This window comes from Harpia harpyja, chromosome 14 (genome assembly GCF_026419915.1).
Source record: "Harpia harpyja isolate bHarHar1 chromosome 14, bHarHar1 primary haplotype, whole genome shotgun sequence".
NCBI lineage: Eukaryota > Metazoa > Chordata > Aves > Accipitriformes > Accipitridae > Harpia > Harpia harpyja.
In genome coordinates, this window is record NC_068953.1 from 28,445,262 (window position 1) to 28,466,501 (window position 21,240).

Consider the following 21,240-nt stretch of genomic DNA (forward strand, 5'->3'; position numbering starts at 1 on the left):
TGCTTCCTTTGTGAATCAGGATAGCGGTATTTAAAATGAAATCATTAATAAAGGATCAATGATATACAGAGGCCCAACTTCATTCCAGAAAGCATTAATACTTTATTGACTGTTAGATTTTTAAAAGAATCCTAGCTGTACTTTGCACATTATTCACCAAACCTTTTGCTCTGTAATTTGGATGATTGCTATACAGAAATTGGAGACAAATCTGAATGGTTTAAGGGTGTAATATAATGCAGACAGATACTTTCTCCTCCAAGCTATTTGCTCAGAGCTACTCAGGTTAGCTCCATCTGAAAATTGTTACCCTGTTTTTAAGTGACCTGTGGAGAGAGTCATTGTCAGTCCATCTCAGGTCTCAGCAGATAAGTCTGCAGCAGAACATAACTGTATTGGTGAGAACCCTCTCCAGTCTCCTGTTTGTCCTACTAAAAGAAGGCTGAGATCAGCAAAGAGTTGGCACTGCCACTGAGCCAGGTAATACAAGTTACTAATATGTTTTTCTTGATTCAGGGAGGGAAAAAAAAAAATTAAAAAATCATTCTCCAGTATTTTTGTTATATTAAGTAGGCCAGTAAACCCCTGAGCTATCTAAAAAATCTACCCATCCTGTTACTTGCAAGTGCTTTCATATTATGCAATTAGTACTTAATATGACATTTTTTCATACATCGGTGGAAGAGGGATTTGGGTTTACGTTTGCAACCTCCTCATCCGAAGGTCAGCTCTGGACTTTTTTGCTAATGGGATATTTGCTAGCAGCAGAAAAAGCAGTAGCCTCTACAAAGAAAGCAACTGGTGTGGATCCATGCATGCATTAACAGAACATATATTGGCCTTACTTCACCCCATTCTAGGAGCAGGAATAAAGAGAAAATGCACAGTACCCGTGTAGTTTGTTGGCCTCAGTAGGTAATGCTCCATTCTTGCCATAACCACTTTCACCATTTTCAACTCTTGTTGGCTACGGTGGAAGCCAGTTGAGGCTGGAACTAAAGACATATGCAGCATTTTGTTGGTACGTGGGCAGTAATCCAACAAAATAAGAGCTTCTTTCCATTGCCATATGTGTCTATTTTCTCTCTTAAACAGACCATCCAACCCATTAGTCAAATGGTGTAAACAATTTTCTTGACAATAAAAAATTTATCATATATCAATCAAAAGGAAACTCTAATGTGCCAACTACTATCTCACTTCAATGTACCTTTTTCTTAACTTTATTTTAGCTGGTTGTAACTCTGGCAAAATACCCATATATTCAAACAACTTGACTGATGGAGGGGGCCTACACTGTTGCTGCTATAGGTCCAGGAAATTTCACCTGGACAATAATAATTACACACAAGAGGGATGGTTCTCTGGCAATGTAGAATTGCTCTGCGGTCAGCCACCTCACTGCAGCACAGCTATTCTACATAAGCCATTTTTAAAGGTCTACAGATTAAATTTAAAGAAAGATTACAGTGTAACTACTGAAGAGGACACAAAGGGAGAGAGGAAGGAATCTTTCTAAACGCCTGTAAACTACTTAGGGTGCTAATCTTCAGAGAAGGGAGGCATCAGAAATCAAACTTGATGAGTAATTTTCTCAGTCCAGACAGCACTGAAATATCTTCTGACACAGATATCCAGTTTAGCCCCCACTTATGTGTAATGGTTAAATAATCATGGATCATAAGTTTAGTTTTAATAACAACCACAGCAGACAGTTTGTTAGCAGATTTTACAGGCTACAGGGTTGTCATTTGTCATTATAGTGATTTTCTGGTGCAAAATATTGCATCAATTTGGTTTTGGTTTTTTGGTTTGGGTTTTTTTTTTTTTCTTTTCCCAATTAATGAATTTGGACATATCCCAGTATTCTGTCTTCTTTCTGATTCTTTAGTACTATGAGTAGCTACTTTAGCTGTTTGGGAGTTTTCTGGCCTGAGCAAATCTTCTAACACATACCACTACTAACTTACAGGGCTTCTAAGAATCACTAGGAGTAGTGTCCTCTTCAGGTCAACTGAAGAATTGCTCAGATTTATTCTGTTAGGCCTTCTGCAATCAAAGCAAATCCTCTGGCAAATGTCCTGATTGATAAGTAGAACATGGGCTGAAAAAACCCACCTACGCACAAACTGCCCACAGTGTTTAGTACACACATTGCACCACTAGCTGTGAAAAAAGAGGAGACATTGCCCTAAAATGAGGTTGATACGCAGTCCTTTTCTAGACCAGGCATCAGGTGTAAAATATACAGTCCACTTGGCTTTTCCTGCATCCCCCATGGTTTGCTGTCCTGCTAAAGAGTTGCATGAGACAGAGGGCCTTTCTTGACCCTGTACATCAAAGTCACAGGTGCTGCAGTGTGTATATGCTGGCAGACCCTATACAGCATTGAATTTTGCTTAAGCCAAAATTGTGCAGTTTGACCAGAAGCGGTTCTGGTCAATAAGGGCATAGCAATGAAAAGGCAAATGATACTCAAGACATGAAATGAGGTTTTAGATAAATCACTTGACTTCTTTGTGGCTCTGTTTTCTGAATAACAGCGTGTTACTATTTGTAAAGCATTTTAAAGTATATCAGCAAAATGGCTGATGTATATGTTTATTACCATTGTACCAGCAGCTGCTAGGCATTATTTGAGTGGGAAAATTAGAAAGCTACTACAAATACTCACTTAAAAATTAAATACCTCTTTTCTTTTGAAATTTCTCCTCAAACTCAGCATTAGTCCTGTACTCTAGCCTATTTTTCCTCAATCTGAAGCTGTCTGAGAGCACAGACAACTGGTTAAATTTAACTTGAATTTTAAACAGAATAACATTTGTGTGTTTTCCAGCTGTTTGTTCCCTTTAGAAGAAAAGCACTGTGGGTGGATGCTGGATCAGGAAGCGAGTGAAGCAGGCTGTTCCACACCAAGAACCAATTTGTGGGAAGCTCTGGTATAACATCAACAGCATTTTATCATTTTCTGGCATCCAAGATTTTGGTAAGTGGTTTTGTAAAGTAACTGTTAAAATTAATGCATAACAATATTTCAGAAGTTAACAGCGAGTACAGAGTATTAGAGTGCACTTTAATTTTTATTGTTGCTTTGCAAATACTCTTACCAAAGACCTGACAGTCAAAAAAAGATACTCATTGTAAAGTGGAACCTGTTCCAGTACCTTCTCTGATCACAAAACAAATGCTAAGCTGGCTGGCTCCCTGATGCAGCAACATGGTTAGAAAATTAAATCTCTTTATTGAGAAGTCAACCCTTTCACACAACCATATAACTGTGGGGGAGGGCTGGTATCTGGAAGGGATATTATTACCCTCTCTTGTTTCTATGACCATTACTGCAGCCTAAAGATGTTCTTGTGGTTCTTTTACCCTTTCAGCATACCATTCACAGGGGTCCTCTGTGGATGTGCATGGTCTGCTGGATAAAAAAATATCTCCTCTCAAGGAGTTTTCACAGAGCAAGGTAGAGGAATTCCCATTCTTGTGCTTGGTTATATTGTTAGTCAGGCATCCTAGTTGAGAATGAAGCTAGAAAATTAGACCCTTAGTGCTCACATCATGCTTATTTTACTCACTGTCAGAGCTGAAGTTTGGGACTTCCATGGTGGAAACAAGCAACTGCCTGAAGGACAGTTACCTTGCCAAAAGAGCACATCTTTAAGCCACAGAGATTATTCCATATTTAAAAGCAAGATCAGGAAAGCAGTTTGGCAAGACCGCCTCCTAACAATTTAGTTCAAATTCAGAATTCAGATAGCTATGATCTGAGATCAGTAGCTTTTTGCTTTCCACAGTCCTGGAACTGATTTTACATTTCAAAACCAAATCACTAAGATATTCCTTTGTTTCTGTTCAATATTCTTCTGCCACATGATCTCTTAAAGATTAGAAGACAAAACTTTGGCAGTTCTTATTAAACAAGTTTGACAAATAACGTTTAAGCAAGTAGCAATTTCAGAGAGCTGTAAGACTGGTTCTAGGAAGCAAGCCTGCAGTGCTTGCAGGCTAAAAAAGATATTAGATGTGCATGTGACGCAGGCATGAATGCATGCCTGAGAAATCAGGAGGTAGATACAGTGACCAATAACCATCTAGACTCAGCAGATTTAGAAACACCTTGGCTACTACAGGAGTTGTAGGACCCCAAGAGATCAGTATTCATTCAAATGGTGGGTCATGAAAGTGTGCCAGTTTTTACTACATAATCTTGAAAACATGATGTATAAGAGATTTCCAGGGTTGCAAGGTTACCTAACAGAGACCACATAATTAACAAACTGTAATGATTTCAAGTTCTACATTTGAATGCAACATTTCAAAATTTGTCCTTAATTGGTTAAGGAAATGACTTATGGAAACCAGCACATAATGCATGCTCTAAATATTTTAAAAAAATAATCTTAATTTAAAATGCCTTTTTGCCAAATGTTCATGGCCTTCAGTTCAGAATTTGCTTGTGGTTGCATTTGTGCAAGAGAAAACTATACATTCGAATAGCTATTAAAAGCTAGTGTCACAAACCATCCGAACATTACATATAGGTAATACTTTAAATGTTTTACAATTTTAATGTAACTGTCAAATTTAGATTAGGATCTTATTTGACTACATTGTTTAGCACTTTTGCTAATATATTATTCTCAACCCCCAGAAAAGACTCGTGAACTTTTGGTTTTGTTCTCTATCTGGCCATGGAGAAGGCAATAATATTAAGTTAATGGCTCCTACTAGTCTTCGTATTCCTTTAGCCTAAGTTTACAGACACTGTAAAATTGCTTTAGTACAAATGCATGAAAACTAACTCAACTAACTGAAAAGTTATCTTTTTCACAGCTCTTGCTGAAATTAAATGGAGGTTACGTCCATACACAGATAGTATGTGCTGATTGAAAACAATACCTTAACCGCATACATGTGTGTTTTACACTGATCTCTGTATTTGGCCAAAAAGCATATCCCGAGTGATTTGTTTGCTCATAAAAATCCACAGATGTGTTCTCACTAGTTTATTTGAATACTACTGTTGTGGTTGCCTGTAACATTCTCACTGCTAGAGAACAGTACAGCCATAGGATGGCTTCTCTATACAAATCAAAGCTGCTGACAGGCAACGGTAAGGGCAAAGTAAAAGCCTTGAAAAACTCTGATTTTTTTTCTTCCCACTGGCAGCTAGTTACTGATCCCATCAAGAAGCAGATATAGCAGACAGCAGTTGTGCAAAAACTGACCAATGCAGCAGTAGACTTCTGAGCTCTGTCTTGGACTAGTGTGTCTCTAACAGCCAAGCAGTTGTCTACTAGAGCAGCTTCAGAGCTGTAGCTTTGCTTCAGTTTTATACTTGAGATTGTATAGTAGCTACCTCTTTTTCTTTTTTTACAGAGAGAAACTTTAATTACGAAAGCTTGAAACCTCTCACCAGATTGGAAATCCAGATGAGGAGACTGTAATACTCTTACCCAGGCATTTGAGAACAAAACAAGATAACAAATTTGTCTTGTAATGCTTCTGTCTTCAGAAGCCTTCCAAAAAGAGGCTCTGCTTTTAGGTTATCCCTGCTGAAAGGAGAAGGTGTCTGTAATTGCTTCTTCACATTTTATATCTGCACATTGGAAGGGCCAGGTGCCTTTCCCAAACCAATTTTTCAGGATTAAAATGACAGTAGCTGCAAATTTATTCAGTAAACAAACCACCTCCTTTTTCAAGCACTTAGAATAAAACCATTAGTGTACCTGCTTAAATCTAGCTCATTTCAAAGCATTTCCAACATACACAGGAATCAACAGCAACCTCTGCTACATTAATCACTTGATTTCTTGGAAGATATCCTGCTCTGGAATACATCTGCTTTTGGCATTCTCTGAGTGCGGTGTACTTTCTTGTCTCTAAAGTGAGTAGTTCAGAGATGATGAAACGCAGTTTTCATTTCTCTAGAGCAAAATCTTTCTAATGCTTTCCACTACTGTACAGCAGTTCCTGCAAGAATAATTCAGAATAGCTTTGGGATTTTTCCCCTTCACACTGGATTGATATATGAGCCCCATAGTTATGATGGGGGTCAAATGGCTACTGGTACCTACTAAGACAGGATACAAATGAAGATATGTACAAATCAACAGGTTTGGTAGTGAATCTCCGATTCATAAAAAGGAGAACACCCTGTCCCGTTGTGCTGAGGGATACATACCTAGTTTCTCCACCTATTTAGCTACATTCTATTCCCTGCTGGTTTTATGCTATATGCACCGACTGGGGATCCAGGTCTTGGCACCTGCCTCTACAGCACAAAGAGACTGAAGAGATTAGTATGTAGTGCCAATTTGAAATGACATAACAGGCTTACTTGCAGAACTAGACAGAATTAGAATGTGACTTGGGTGCCTAAAGCTCAGGGACCAAAATCACTTCTGATTTAACTTCACTGAAGTTAGAAGGGACATAAAGAGTTATGCATTGGCCATACTGCTTTAATTAGGGTCTCCTTAAGGTTAATGCAGACATATCTTCACTACATTACTTCATAATATTCATTTTGGCTGCTTTCTAATTTGGAGTACAGTTGGTACCAGTTGCAAGGACAGTAACGGTGCAATGAACATGTGGCAGCTGCTTTCCTCAAGCCAGCCCTAGATTCTGACCACCAATTTAAAACATGTCTTTATTATTACATAGGATGCTGATACTTGTTTACTATCTTATTATCTCAGCAGTTAGAAAACAAGATGTCACATAAATAATGGTTCTCAAAATCTCATAATTATAATCTACTAGTACTTCTCAAGGCACTTTTCTGTCTGCTGATGCAAGCATCTGCAGGTCAAATATTGTCAGAAAATAGCTAATTATATCCTTTCCCATGAAGAAGAAAATCTTTAAATTTAATTAAAAGATCTTAACTGCAGTCCTGTATGTTAGGGTCTTCTTCCCATTGAATTTTCTTCTATGTGACTTACAGTGATAGGCTTAACATTCATATTAGCAGTAGCTGTCATCTGTGGGTCTGCTTTTTGCCCAGCATTGGTTGACGGATAATTTGGTCAAATGAGTCTCCTCCTTACCACCACATCTTGCTAGTTCACTTCCACAAAAAAATCTAATAAACAATCTGAACTTTAAAGTTCATTTCTGCAACTTGTGCCAGTATGTCTCACACTCCAGGTAGCAAGAGTCTCACTTGCAACATTTGGTTTGACATATTAATCAACATAGTGGCAAAGGTCCCAGGAAAATCATGAAAGAAGAGTAAAAGCGTTAAGCAAAATGCTCAGATAGAGCTGATTTGGGCATGTAGTGTAGGCTAAATAGGTTATGAAACAAAAATACTTCTCTTACTCCTTCGCACGTTTTCAAAGGAAGGAAAAAATAAATCATCTTAGTAGTTCCATAAAGTTAGAATAAACAAACCTATAAATCTATGTAGTTTTTTCTTTGGTGTAATCATGTGTTAATTATCAAAAGTATGTTTAACACTCTTTGCAGAGAAGACAGATTTATACAGAAAATCTGCATATTAACAAAAAAGACTTATTTAAGATGGTTCTGTAATATCCACACTTAAGGTAATACTCAGATTATGAAATCTAAAAGGGAATAATTTTCCTGCAGTTCACTGTAATGACTTCAAAGCTGTCATGCTATTGTTACAGAGCAGAGTTTCACCCAGTATTCTTAACTACCAAATTTCTGTTTCTTACGGCTGTTAGAGATAGATTGCCATAAGTTCATTTACGTTGCTCAAAATTGGCAGCTAGCATTATATAATTGATAATAATAGTAGAAATGCAATTTTGTCCTATCATCTGTTTTGCTATTCAGATCTATACCAACCCAGATTAAAGCAGATACTTTATAAGCAGAGATAATAGAAAGTTTCCATTCAAGCCTCTTTATGGACAAGAAAACATTTATGATAACTCTGTTTTGTAAGAAATTTCACAATTAAAAAACCCCCACACTTGGTTTACGAAACTACATTTTTAAAAATATAAAACTATGAAAGAAAACAATCCCTCTTGAAAATGTTCATAGGAAATACTGCTTTCTAAACAGATGCACTTGAAAAGCAGCAGTGGAAATATAACGTAAATCCTCTAAGGATATCCACTAAGGATAGCAGATTCTGCAGCCAGGATGATCCATTTTGGAAAAATGTTGAGTCTTACTTGCCACTGTCTGAACCACTCATTACTCTCTGGCGCATCTGTGTAGAAAGACTTCTGCAAGGTGCTGAGTCACAAAAAGGGATAAACATAGAGAACTAAACACCTGTAATCCCAACTGGTCCAAAGCAGTTTGCTTTCAGGCAGGTTAGAAGGTCATCTTTCTTCTGCCCTCTGCTCTTGAAGATCAGCAAAAAGCTTTTTTGGTACAACAAAAGGGGACAAAGACTTCTGTCAAACAAGCGCTAAAGTACTGAGTCTACTGACGTTTTTTCAGGTGACAGGTAGGAAGAATTCAACTATGAATGGTGCAGCAGTGCACCTCAGACTTTTACTTCTGAACTACTTTGTAGAGAAAGCTCAGGGATGTGAATTTTTTATCACAGGGCCTTCACCTTAAAGGCAAAATGACGTGGTGTAGTGGAAAAGTTCACAAGCACAGTGGAAAGAATGCTGAAAGAATAAGAGCAACCACAGTAAAAAAGACAGATTTTCTCTAGGTGGAGGCAATACAGTGCAATTAATAATGTAAAGGAAGAAGGCGCCTCCCCGCTTTCTATAACTCACAGGATGGACGCTTAGATCAAAGTCACTCCTGGTATAACACTGGAATAACACTGGGGATAAAGTTAGGCCATAAATCTTAGTATCATAGCCTGTTATGATGATGACTAATTTATTCTAGATTGAAGGCAAGGGGTTATAAAAACAAATTTATGGCCACTATATTTATTATAATTAATTTTCCCCACAGTGAAAGCATAGTGATTTGTTAAAAAATGACCTTTTTAGAAGTGCCTCATTTAATGGCCCATTGTTGCATTATGGTGCCTGGCTGCATCCAACATTTACACAGTAAGAGAGCAGAGTTCTTGTGTTCAGGGAAGGGCTGATTTCATCAGCCACAGCAAATCTGGATGATTCAACATCCCAGAAGTTTTTTTTCTTTCTTTTAAATATCCATTTTGCCAACATACAGATAAGGTTGGACTTTTCTGATGTAAAAGCAAGAATTACCTCCAAAACTGCTTGCTTATGTTTAAATGAATGAAGTAATATTTGTTTCTTCAGCAAGTGTGTGGCTTCACCAAACCAAACTGGCAGGGGAGTACCAATTCCACTGCTAAACCCCTCTGCTCTCAGGTCCTAAATAATCCCTGTATTCAAATAAAGGGTGATTACTGCTGAGTCTTACTGGCATCAGTACTAGCTCTGCCCCTGATAAAAAAGAAAAGTGAGTATTACATAGTGCTCGGGTGAGCAATGGAAGATAAAGTTACAGAATTTTTGTGGATTGCTTCTTTTAGTTTCCAACAACCTTGACTCCCTTTCTCCCTTCGGCTGCCCCAAAGCAGACTCTTCTTCAAGGCATTTGTGCTTTCTGATGAAGATCAGATGGACTCAAAAAACTGAGAAACATATTAAAAATAATGTTCAGACTATTAGCTCCTTTCTTACAACAGGTGGGATTGTGCTATAGCTAATAGGTCTGTTGAAATATATTGAGATAATACATCGAGATATTTCTTATAACTATACATAAATGGCTATAGTTTTTTTTTTAAACATGGATAAAATTAGACTAAACACGTGGATTGGCTTGTAGTATTTCCTCCCTACAATCTATAGCTTTTTTCTTCTGAAATGGTAATAATTTCTGGGATGTAAATGTAATTTTATTCTGGTAGCACAATCCTAGTGTTTGCAGACACTGTCAAAGTGCTAGCTCACTGTAATTACTTCCTCAATCATTCCCCATGAATGAAGCACTCCAGGCAATGCTAAAACTCCGCTTAATCACTGAAAATAACATAAATTTTAAATCAAGATTGTATTAGACTGCCATCTTTATAACTAATTTCCCAATAGTTCTATTTCCTACTAAATTTCAAATTGTGCCTACATAAAGAAACCCAAAAGTATCAGGTTTTTATATGAAGCAGAAGAGAAATGTTGCACTTTAGGACTTTTATTAAAACTGCTTTTGAATGAAATTATGCCAGTCTATAAATTTTTGCAGTGGAGACAACAGGGTTAATGGGTTACATTAGAAGTGACAATAAGCAACCCAAATTGCTAGACAATGGATGGATCTGAAAAAATGTCAAAAGCCAGCAAATATAAAACGATTTAGATTTGATGATCACTGGTTCAAAGTAACACCTAAACCCCAGACCCTTGCTCTTTCAACTGTAAGCATTCATCTAGTGCCTGATGTTAGACCACATCACAATCTAAATTCTACAAACCAAGTCTGTGGAAATTATACTTCAAATAGATGGATGCCAAACCACAAATTTCTAGGCCTCTGAAGTGTTAGTTTGTTAGAAAATAAGATCCTAGATGTCCCAAGACAATTTGAGCCAACCAAGATAACTTCGATGATAAGTCTTTGGCTTCAGTAAACAATAAAGATTAATCTTCACTGCCTTTAGATAAATAATCAACAGCTAAAATCATCATCGTTTTTTGGTCTGAACTTCCTCTCATAGACATGACTTCCATCCAAAGTAGTATTGTACCACAGTATTTCCAGCTTCTCTCCTTGCCTTGAACTTAATGTTAACATATATTCAGGAAAGAAAGAAACACCAAACAGAACTTAAAGAAATAGAAAAGAGCAAATAGTTCCCAGCTAGTTTTCCTGTTATAATATACTGTTTAATCAAATACATAAAACATTATTGGCTATGCTTAAAGGTTACTAAACATCAAAAAGTTAGTGAAAAGTTCTAAAAAAATAAAGATAGGAAAAATCCACACTGCAGGTGGAGATCTTATTCTAATCTAGGTAAGAAAGAAATATTTGCTGTGCATACAGATTTGTGAGTCAGGAACCAGACTGCAAGACAGTTCTACTGTCTGAGTTCTATTCTCCACTTAGGTTGATGCCAATTAATTTCTGTCTCCATTTTGCTGCTAATTAGGGCTGTTCAGAGTCCAAGTTTTCCAAAATGCAGTTTGCCAATAACCATGTGATCATGCAAATGAGGCTCTGCTATTAATGCTGCTACTTAGGCTGAAACAAAAATAACAACGGTTTGTAAGTTTACATTTTTAATACAACTTTAGTAGAAGCAACTAGAGGCAGATAAAGTGAAATCATCTGGGCTTTAAATGGCAGGACAGCGCCAGTTTTCTTACCTATGGTAACTGAGAATCTGTTTTTACCAGACAAGGTTATCGGAAACCATATTCTTTTCCAGTGAGTCAATGATGTAAACAATTAATTCACCTCTTTCCAAGGGTAGGTCTTTGGTTTTCTATAAAGAGGAAATCAAAATCCAAAGTTTCGTGTTTCTTATCAAGCTATTTTGTGAAGAAAGAAACCAAAGAAAATAGGGAATTGCAATTCTAAATAATAATAAAAATCTTTACATTTGGAGACAGAAACAATCAACTATGTACTATCCTCAAAAGTACTGCATTAGAGCAGGAAAATAAACTTTTTTTTTTCAGTGGAAGAATGATGGGTTTACCTACAGATCTTTGTAATAGGAGATAGCCCTGGTTATTCTGTGGTATCTAATAGTAAGCACTGGCTGTTAACAATGAATTACAATCTTCTCTGAGCACAAATCAAAGTTTGATTGCTATACTATGAAAGTGAAGTATTAAGTTCTGTGTCTTTCAGAAACATACATCATTAGAAGTTTATGAGAACCAAGTGTCTGGATTTTTTTTCCCCTGTCTTTCCTGAATAAAAAGCCTTATGATTAGATATAAGCTAGTTGTTACCAACTATCCTCTCTTTATTCCTCTGATCTCAGGATGAGTCTTTTGCCATTGGGCTTCCTTATGTTTTTATTGCATTTGAATTCAGTGACAGGCGAATACTAACCATGTGGACTGCAGAGAGGGCTATACTGAATATTCAAAATATGTAATTTTTTTACCTCATCCACTCTGTATTTACTTGTTAGTCAAGTTGACATTGCATTTAAAGTCAATATGTTAAAAAGCAATTTTAGGAACTGTTCCTATCACATTATCCCCTGACATTTTAAAAAGATTTTTCTCACTATTGCCATATTAAAAACTAACTGAATAAATTCCAAGAAGGGACACTTGTTCAAACAAATGGGAGAGAATTCAAATATTAGACACCATGGAACATCTCTGAGGAGGGTCAAAAGCATGAAATAAGTTGCAAAACTTGACAAATATTTTTCCACTGGATGATGCTCAGTTGAGACATCTTCCGCAATGGTGTCTCTTACAAACATAATGTTGAAGTCAACATGTCCCTTTTTTTTTCTTCATTAAAAACATTCATGACTTTAAAATGTTTTTACTGTTTGAACTCTAGTCAACAGGATTCAGGGGAAGATCCCTTTTCTACTCTAAGGTAATAGCTTCATTTTTCTATTTAGAAAGTGAAAAGGAAAACTGCTGTGAACATATCTGTCAGAAGTCACCATGGTTATTATCACTATAAGAAAAAAAAAAGGGGGGAGAGAGAGAAAAAAAGATGTACCAGCACTAGAAAATATATAAACCTCTTTTCCCTCCAAAGAAACAAAGAGAGTTCTAAATAATCATTTTCCAAGGGCAGTATAAAATCTTTATTAATACGTGGGTCAAATCCAAGACACTGAATGAGGATTTTTAGATTCTACTCAGCAAAGCTATTGCATTATACCATTATAAAGCAAACTGATTCAAAAGGAGATCAAATATCAACTTGTTTTTATAGACTCTCAAAGTTCTTATAAGATGGGAACAACCAACTGAGTTACGATGGAAGGGTTTCTTGTGCATTTCCTCATATCCAACCTTTCATAATCCTGCGGGACTGATTCTCTCTTTACACCCTCTCTGATCCATTCATCTACTTTTGCTTCACATATGTCTTAATGAAAGGATGCATCTAGTGCCAAGACTTTTATAAATAGCAGCACTTAAATCCAAGATGAGCACAATTCACACTGCTGTAGTCAATGGGAGTATGTCTCTAAGGCTTTGTAACTTGTGTGTAAAAGTGTGTTTTAGGCTGAAATCTGGCATGCATGGATTTCATGAAAATGGGAATCTGTGGTTCTTTAAGAGGACAATTAGATGAAACAAGTAGTGGGTTTATGCTTAGCCAGGCAGACTGCAATCTCAGAAACACCAACTTTTCAAGTTACCATTTTTTTGCTAAGTGGTTACTGTCTAGCATGCACAATATCCATTAATAGAAATTGAGTTCGTATTCATGTAGAAGGCAGCACCCCCAGGCATACTATTAATGAATAGAAGAACAGGGCGTTCTGGACTTGGACTAAGTAGCACTTCCACACATGAAACAGTAGAATTACTGGAATGAGAAGTTTCCAAAAGTAAATTGTCCAGTTTTCATACCTGGATATGATTTGCTAAAATGAGACCATAAAGTAAGCTTAGAGAAGGGGTACAGTTGCTTAAAATTACTGCTGTCTAAAACCCTAGTATGCCAGTCAGATATCTGGGGATAACTGTATGTATCTACTGTGTTGAAGACTACAAAGTTCTAGGGGATAGGAGAAAACAAGCATTCAAAAAGATATCCCCATGTGTTTCTGTAAGGTTACTTGCTCTTTGGTACTGCTGGAATGGTGCAAAGGGTTGTAACAGATCACAGCGACTGGTCCACTACCTGTCTGTAAGAGTTTTTACACTATTAGTTAGAATAGTTCTTCAGTAACCTTACTGTATCAACATGTAAACACATGACTTTAATTTCCACCACAAGCAATATTGTTCTATTCATATTCTTTTATTCCTTTATGCCTTAAAAGAGGTAATACATTCTTTTAGAATTTTTTTTTCTATTTCTAAGATTTCTCCAAAACCACCCCTTTTCCTATGTGCCGTTGTGGATGACACCAGAATAACAGGAGACCAACACTTACAATCTCTTCATTCTGCACCTCTAGCATGCTTGAAGTCAAGTCCTGCAATCTTTTTATACCAAAGTTAGAGCTAAATCTCCCAAAGAGTCCCACTGAAGTCAATACAACTATTTAGGACTGCAAGTACTAATCAGTTTTCTGCTGTTGTATCTACCAAATATAGGATTGGATCCTTAGGCCTTAATTTAATGATTTAATTTCTATTCAGGGAAGTGTTTAGGAACATACCTCCTTTGGTGAATTATGGCATGCTCTTCACAGTATGCAACTGCTGACAATAACAGCATCCTTCTCTCTTGAGATCTGAAATGTTTCTCTCTGTAGCTGCTTGCTTTATATTGCAAAGACACCCACCATGAACATCCCTAGGAGCTTTCTACTTCATTCCTTTCAAGAAAGACACTCTATGAGCTTAGTATGGATAAGTCAAATAAATATTATTCAACCAAGACTAGAATATATGTCTCCTGGTTTTCTTTCCTCTCTTAGTCACAAACCACCATGCAATTTCTCCATTATTTTCACCAGTACTTTTGTTATACCTCTGCTTCTAATGGTTCTGTCGATGGTTCAATAGCCTGACTGTCCAGAAATCATTCATGTCAGACATCATGCAGTGTTGATATTAGTACCTAAACAAAGAATACCTCCTTCTCTAATGTCCATCAGTTTCCATTTAATGCACTGTGAAACTCTATTGTCCTTTCCCAGAAAGGAAAATGGAGCGTAACTGGAGCCTGTCAAATCTGCTTCTTGTGGTCTGTCACCATGACAGGTGGTGAGCAGCAGTGTTGAGTGGAAAGAACAGGGAATGGTGTACTTTGAGCCTCTTAGGAATCCTCCTGTCTGCCCATTTGGGCAACAGTACCAGCATGTGAGCTGCCTCGCTAGTGTGGAGTGCTGATACCACAGCAGATCAGACACACAACTGACCACAGGCTTAAGTATCTGAACCACATGCTCCCAGGAATATGAACAGGCTGTCTCATCTAACCTACCCAAAACCCAAGTCCACACAGACAAAAAAAAAAGCACACCTCCAAACACAAAGCCTAGCAGCTATTACGTGTGTAACTGCTTTGCTTCACACAAAACCTGCTGCTGTGTCAGGACTCTAACCTGGTTGCTCTTGATGAATCAGAATGAGAGAAGATCAGAAGCTGCCTGCTGAGCTCTGACACAAGGCTCCTCTCTCCTCTTGGCATCCTCCATTTCTGAAAGTTAATAAAAGAAACCCACTTATTATTTGGAAGTAATTAGTCCTTAAAAGTGCTTTGCAAATACAGCTAATTGATTAAGTAGCCTGTGAAATAGCATCAAAACACTGGTTTTAATTAACATCCTTAAAACCTGCAGTTCATACAGAGTAAAAGAAACCTTATTCTTCAGCCAGGTGTACAAAAGAGGGAGAGGAAGGGAGAAAAAAAGGTACAGATTCATTTCTCAGTGAGCCTTCTATGCTAATTCTGTAGCCTTTTGCATCATCCTGTGCAAGGTTTTTATTTCATACTAAAAAACCACTTTTTTTTCCCCCCAAAATAATTTGCTTATATTAAAAAAAAAAACCCCAAAAAAAGACATTCTCAGTCTTGGTTCCAAATCTCAATCTCACAGCTCCCCTACCTTTATTTCACAGGGATTCAATGTCTCTAAAAGCTATGCCTGCAGGTGACACCTGCCCTACCCAGGGATCTGGCATCACCAACCATCTGCAGAAAGTTCCCACAACATCTGCAGACAATTTAAGTCATCCTGGTTTCCAGCTCAGCTCATCCCTTTCTCTGTGTGCATCTAATCAAACAGAACAGTCTTTCCTGTCTTGAACTCTCAGATACCTGTGTTTGGGATTGCTAACCTAGCCAATGCTGCTATTTCATACCAAAGGAGGTGTGGATTTTACTATGATCTCGTTATGTAAGCCTGTTACACATTAAAGTTCTGGGCATGAAGGAGGGTTCGCTAATTGTGATAAAGTCATACTGATGAACAAAGTGCAGCAGTGACCCCCTAACTCATGCTCAGCAGCTTACAACTTAATTGACGACAGGGCTCAGACACTCTGGTCTCAGTATCCCAACCCTGGAGAGGGAGGAAGAGAGACTGGATTGTATTTTTCACTGTGGAGGATACCTCCCATCAGAAGACATACATGCAGTCTACATGCCAAAAGAGAATGTTTTGACTCTGCAGTCCAAGAAGTAGTATTAAATTTGGTATTCAAATGTGTATTTCTTTGTATGTTGTAAAGGCGAAGTACATAGGTTGCTGATAACACAGACCAGTCTCCTCCTAGTACAGAAATGGAAGCAATAGCAAAGGATAAACTTAGGCTAAACTTGTACTTCCCTGATCCATGGCTAGTTGTATATTTGCCTGTCCATCTGGTGCAAATTAGAGCAACCATGATGATCTATTACTGACTGCGATATTTCTGCTCTCTATACCCATAGATAGCCATACGTGGTACTGGTTAGTCAAACAAGATGCATTGGAAGTGGCCTGAACAGACAACCCATAAGTGTTGGGTGCAACCCATAAGATCTCAGGAACAGTTTGTTTGCTCATTAAAACTTGCCTTGACTACTGAGGCTGCCCCACAACATGCAAATTACAATGGAGATGGGCACAAGAGCTGGCACTTGGTGATGAAAATTTGAACCACTGTTTTGTTTTTTTTTTTAAATTACACTTCAGAGAGAAGGCATCTAACAAATATAATATTCTATTTTTCACTGTTTGGACCAGTATTTGGAAGAACACTGAAGTCATTAATTCAGCACAATTACTTTTGAAGTCAATAGTGTCCTTTTCACTTTTCCTCATGGGCAAAAACTACAATACTAACCTACTGTGTACACCTCTCTAGAATGAAGTCCTGCACATAGTCCTCTTGAGATTTACACTGTATACATGAAGAGTTAGAAATGGTAATAGAGAAAATGTGCCTATATTTTCCTATACAGATTTAAATCTTTCCTTTAGAGATATTTAAATCCTAGTAAATTGCCCCTTGCATATGAAGCTTTCTTTTTAAATCTTAAGCAAATTCCACTGCTTCTCTATTGCATAATGAAATAGCCAATCATGCTGAGGAGGTGATGTTAAGCTTGCCTGAGCTTGCAGCAATGGTTGAGAACATTTCATACTTCAGAAATGCCATAAAATCCTTCATCACAAAAATTCAATTTTTTATAATCCCCAGGAGTCTCTAGGCTGTATCTAACATTAAACCCCTAAAACAAGAAACCAAGCCCAGACATGTTCACCTCCCATTCTAGCCTCCACCCTCATTTAGCTCTTTAAAACAATTTTTTTTTTTCCATTATTTTGTTTGAAATCTATCCCAGTGGGAAATATATACGTGCACTCAATATATGAAATTTATCCCTTTCTCTTCTGCAAATGGATATCTAGTCCCAGTTTTGCCTAGGAAATAATTAATAGAGGATCAAGCTTTTGTCTAAAAAGAAGCCTTTTCAAAAGACAGAATTCTGTTTTTCTGAAACAGAATAAATTAAGTAAGAATAGGTTATTCTATATGTAATATTCACTCCAAACAGCCATCACTGAAGTTCCTAAGGTGTGATAGTTTATTTCAGATGCATTTACTTTAATTGGCTTACAATAGCTTCTCCTATCATGCAGCACTCCATTCTGACAAGCAGCGCATACAATTATTGTTGCAAGTTTGCTGCTATGAGAGCCCATGCTCCACTCCTAGGAGCATGAGGTATTTAAAGGACATGCAGATGTGGCACTTAGGGACATGGTTTAGTGGTGGACTTGGCAGCGTTAGGTTTACAGTTGGACTCGATGATCTTAAAGGTCTTTTCCAACCTATATGATTCTATGGCTTCTATGTTTGTCTTGGTCTACACAATCATCGAACACATGAAGCAAAGAAATGCACATGAAGAATAGCATTGACTCTGAAGACTTGAACCCAGTAAAATATTTGAGACTTGCACTTAAATAAGATGTGAGTTTGAAAGAAGTTCATTTAACAATACATCCGCAGCTGCCATTCTTTAACATTCCAGTTACCTGCAGTCCATGTAGGTCTCAGTTGTGAAGGAATGGAGGAAATAAAGCAGTATTTAGCCACTGGTAGTGTTCGTCTGCCAAATGAGGCTGCCCATTGGCAGTGGAAATAAACACTTCCAGTGGAGCAGAGCTCATTCAGTGAATGAGCTTGTTTCTGAGAAGGGTTGTACGTGAGGCATCCTGAGCCTACTGCTTCTGCCTTTGTTCAGGTAGGGAAAAAAATCTCCGTCCTTAGCTTAAAAGTTTTTTAAATATTGCCTTTTTATCACATCTCCTTTCTGGCCTCTACCCTTCTCTTTGTGCCCTATCTTCCTACATAATATTCCTTTGTCCTTTTTTCTTTTCATACAACATATAGACTAGTAGCGGTTGTTGTGAGACATTTCCAGATAAGAAACTGGCCAAATGATTTTCACCCAAGGAGGAACAGACCTTTTTCTTAATTCATTCAGAATAATGGTCAGTAATATTGTAAACATACACAAATTGTTCCTGTGTCCACAGAGACTAAAATTATTTTATAAAACAAAGCCGAATACAGTACTATTTATAGCAGTAGTTAAATTATAATTATTGATATTTATGTTGTACCTCTCAGCAAAGAGAATGGGCTCAACAACAATGCAATGTCATTTTTTAGACATTTCTCAGAGGAGTTCAGAAATTTACTATTTGTTGTTGTTATATTCTTCTGGACAGGTCATCTTGTTAAAGAAGGAAGCTTCCCTGAAAAAAAAAGGAAAATGCTTTTGCATTCTGAATACCTTCAACTCTGAGGTAACATGAGCCAACAGTCCCTTGTCCAATTCCTCTCCAATTCCAAAACGTACTGCGAGGTCAAGTGAAAACCAGCTGAAGAACCAGGCCCAGAGGCTTGTGATCAGTTGATCAAAGTCCATCTGGAAGCAAGACCCCAGGGGTCAATACTGTCTAACATCGTCACTAAAGACGTGGACGATGGGGCAGAGTGCACCTACAGCAAGTTTGCAACAGTATCCTGGCTGTATTTGGAAGAGCATTGCCAGCAGGTCAAGGGAGGTGATCCTTTCTCTCTACTTGGCACTGGTGAGGCCTCATCTGAAGTACTGCATCCAGTTCTGGGTTCTCCAGTATGATTTTGCACAATATTTCCTCTCAGGCATAACAGTCATAAAGTCACATTTATTAGTTGATTTTAGGGGACTTTAATTTCCCTCCAAACCCTCAAACAATCATAGCAACATAACAGGTCTATAGCAGATCCTCAAGAAAAACCCTAACTGTGTACAAAATATGGCTGAACCCTAGTTCTTCTCAGACATCTCCATCAGACAGATCAAAGTAATTTACAAGTTCAGTGGTTCTGCTGCTGCTAAGCTTCTACCTTCTCCTGTCTTGCTTTGTGTTTCTTATTTTTCCTGATTTAACCCCCTCTGCTCTTCCCAAATTGCTAGCCAAAGTCTAGTTCCAGTAAAACATCTCCTTGCCCTCCAGCGTCACAGAACTTGCCTACAGCTGAGGTCTTCCTTACACATAAACTGGGCCTTTGCCATCACACAGCCATGTGAATGAGGAAGGAGGCCACAAGGGATGACTTGGAAGCAGAACTGTTCATGTTCTTGCCCTGTACATTTACATTTTGTCAGCCACTGTTCACCTGTGTGCATGTGTGTGTCACTCTCAGCCATGACAGAACAGCAGTACCAGCAAAAAGATGACTGGCAAGAGGTGGCATCAACCAGTTGCTAAGCATGAAGCTTGAATATCAAATGCCACTTGTAGATAGGCTATGAATAAACAATGTGCAGTAGTCAATTTTTCACTTGGGGATCACCCAGTATTTTCAAATACTTAACATGGGCATGGTGCCGAGGATGGGATTGTATATTTTATGTTCACAGGATCCTTCTCAACTACCTGACACTTCCTTTCTGAAGAAAGATGAATACCGTCTCTGGAAAAGGAGAAGAGGTGAAATATGCTGTCTGAAAGGGGCATATCCTAGCAACTCTCCTTCGTGTTGCTGGTCTACCTGGCTGAATACAATAGCTTACTATGGTTTTCATCAGTGCGGACGTCATGTTTAAGCAAAAGTGACTTGGTAGCTCTGGGATTCGGTAATTGGATTTGAAGCCTTTAACCTTCTGGTCACAGGGTCAGATCCAACTCCAGTTCATAGAGTCTGAAAATCAGTAGTATCACAGATCTGTTCAGTGGCATATATGAAATGAATGTGTGGCTTCAGCCCAGTTACTGGTGGGAATGAGTCCCTTGTTGACCGTTTCGGCAGAAAAGCAGGGGATTAAATGAGCAAGGAATACAAGTTAGCTTTTTACACAAAAGGGTGGTCTCTCTGGTCAGAGTCGAGACCATTTATCTGGTGAGTTTTACTGCTGCTTGCTCTGCACTAGTCTTTAGGAGTATAAAATTTCAAGTTTGAGGTCTACATATTCCAGAACTTTAGGGCTCCTATATTTATTTTGGATTAAAAAGAAAAAAAAAAAACCAAAAAAACCCAGAGAATTCCACATCCGGCTCTCCTTTAAAAATTTGTTCAGCTCAGCTGCATTTGATTCCAGTTTTTCAGAAATCTCAGCAGGCCAGAAGTGGCCAGCAGCACTGTAGACTGGATCTGGTTAGGACACCTATACCCGGAGATGGCTGTGCCTTGCATGAAACTGGACTACTAAAAATGTCATCAGAGCAGAATCCATAGCCTTTTACGAGATCTTTGGCTTATATGAAGCAGAACATCAATTAAAAAAAAAAAAAAAAGAGTTGTGACACTATAAACGTTTATCTAACAGTTACAAACTCTTACACTCAAGTAGTGTGTAATACTCTTATACTCAAGTAGTTCTGAACCTGTGGTAGATTCTCCAGCTCTGACTGTAACACATACAGACACCACTTGCCAACAGGCAACTGAAGTGTGGGTAGCTGATGAACCTGGCGCCCTCTTGTCAGTGATAATAGCTTTAACCTTGAAATGTTTACAATAAACACCAAACCCACAGAACTCACTTTTTTTTTTTTTAGCGGATATTAAAGCCAGTCCTAGTTCCTAAAAAGTCAGGGGTGTGTAAGCTTTTCAAAACACATGCTAAAAGTCAAATCTTTAGCCCTCGGCACTTAAACAAAAACAAACAAAAAAACCCCATAGATGAAATTCTTAAATTACACCA

The 21,240-nt window shown here is 37.9% G+C and overlaps 1 long non-coding RNA gene across 1 annotated transcript in view; it reads right to left on the bottom strand.

Annotated features, from left to right (window-relative positions):
- Positions 1-1,012, bottom strand: part of LOC128151263 (uncharacterized) — a 137,077-nt gene extending 136,065 nt beyond the window's left edge. Inside the window, exon 1 of the long non-coding RNA XR_008238314.1 lies at positions 891-1,012. This is a non-coding gene — a long non-coding RNA (uncharacterized LOC128151263). The remainder of the gene's footprint in view (positions 1-890) is intronic.
- Positions 1,013-21,240: the final 20,228 nt, after the last annotated feature.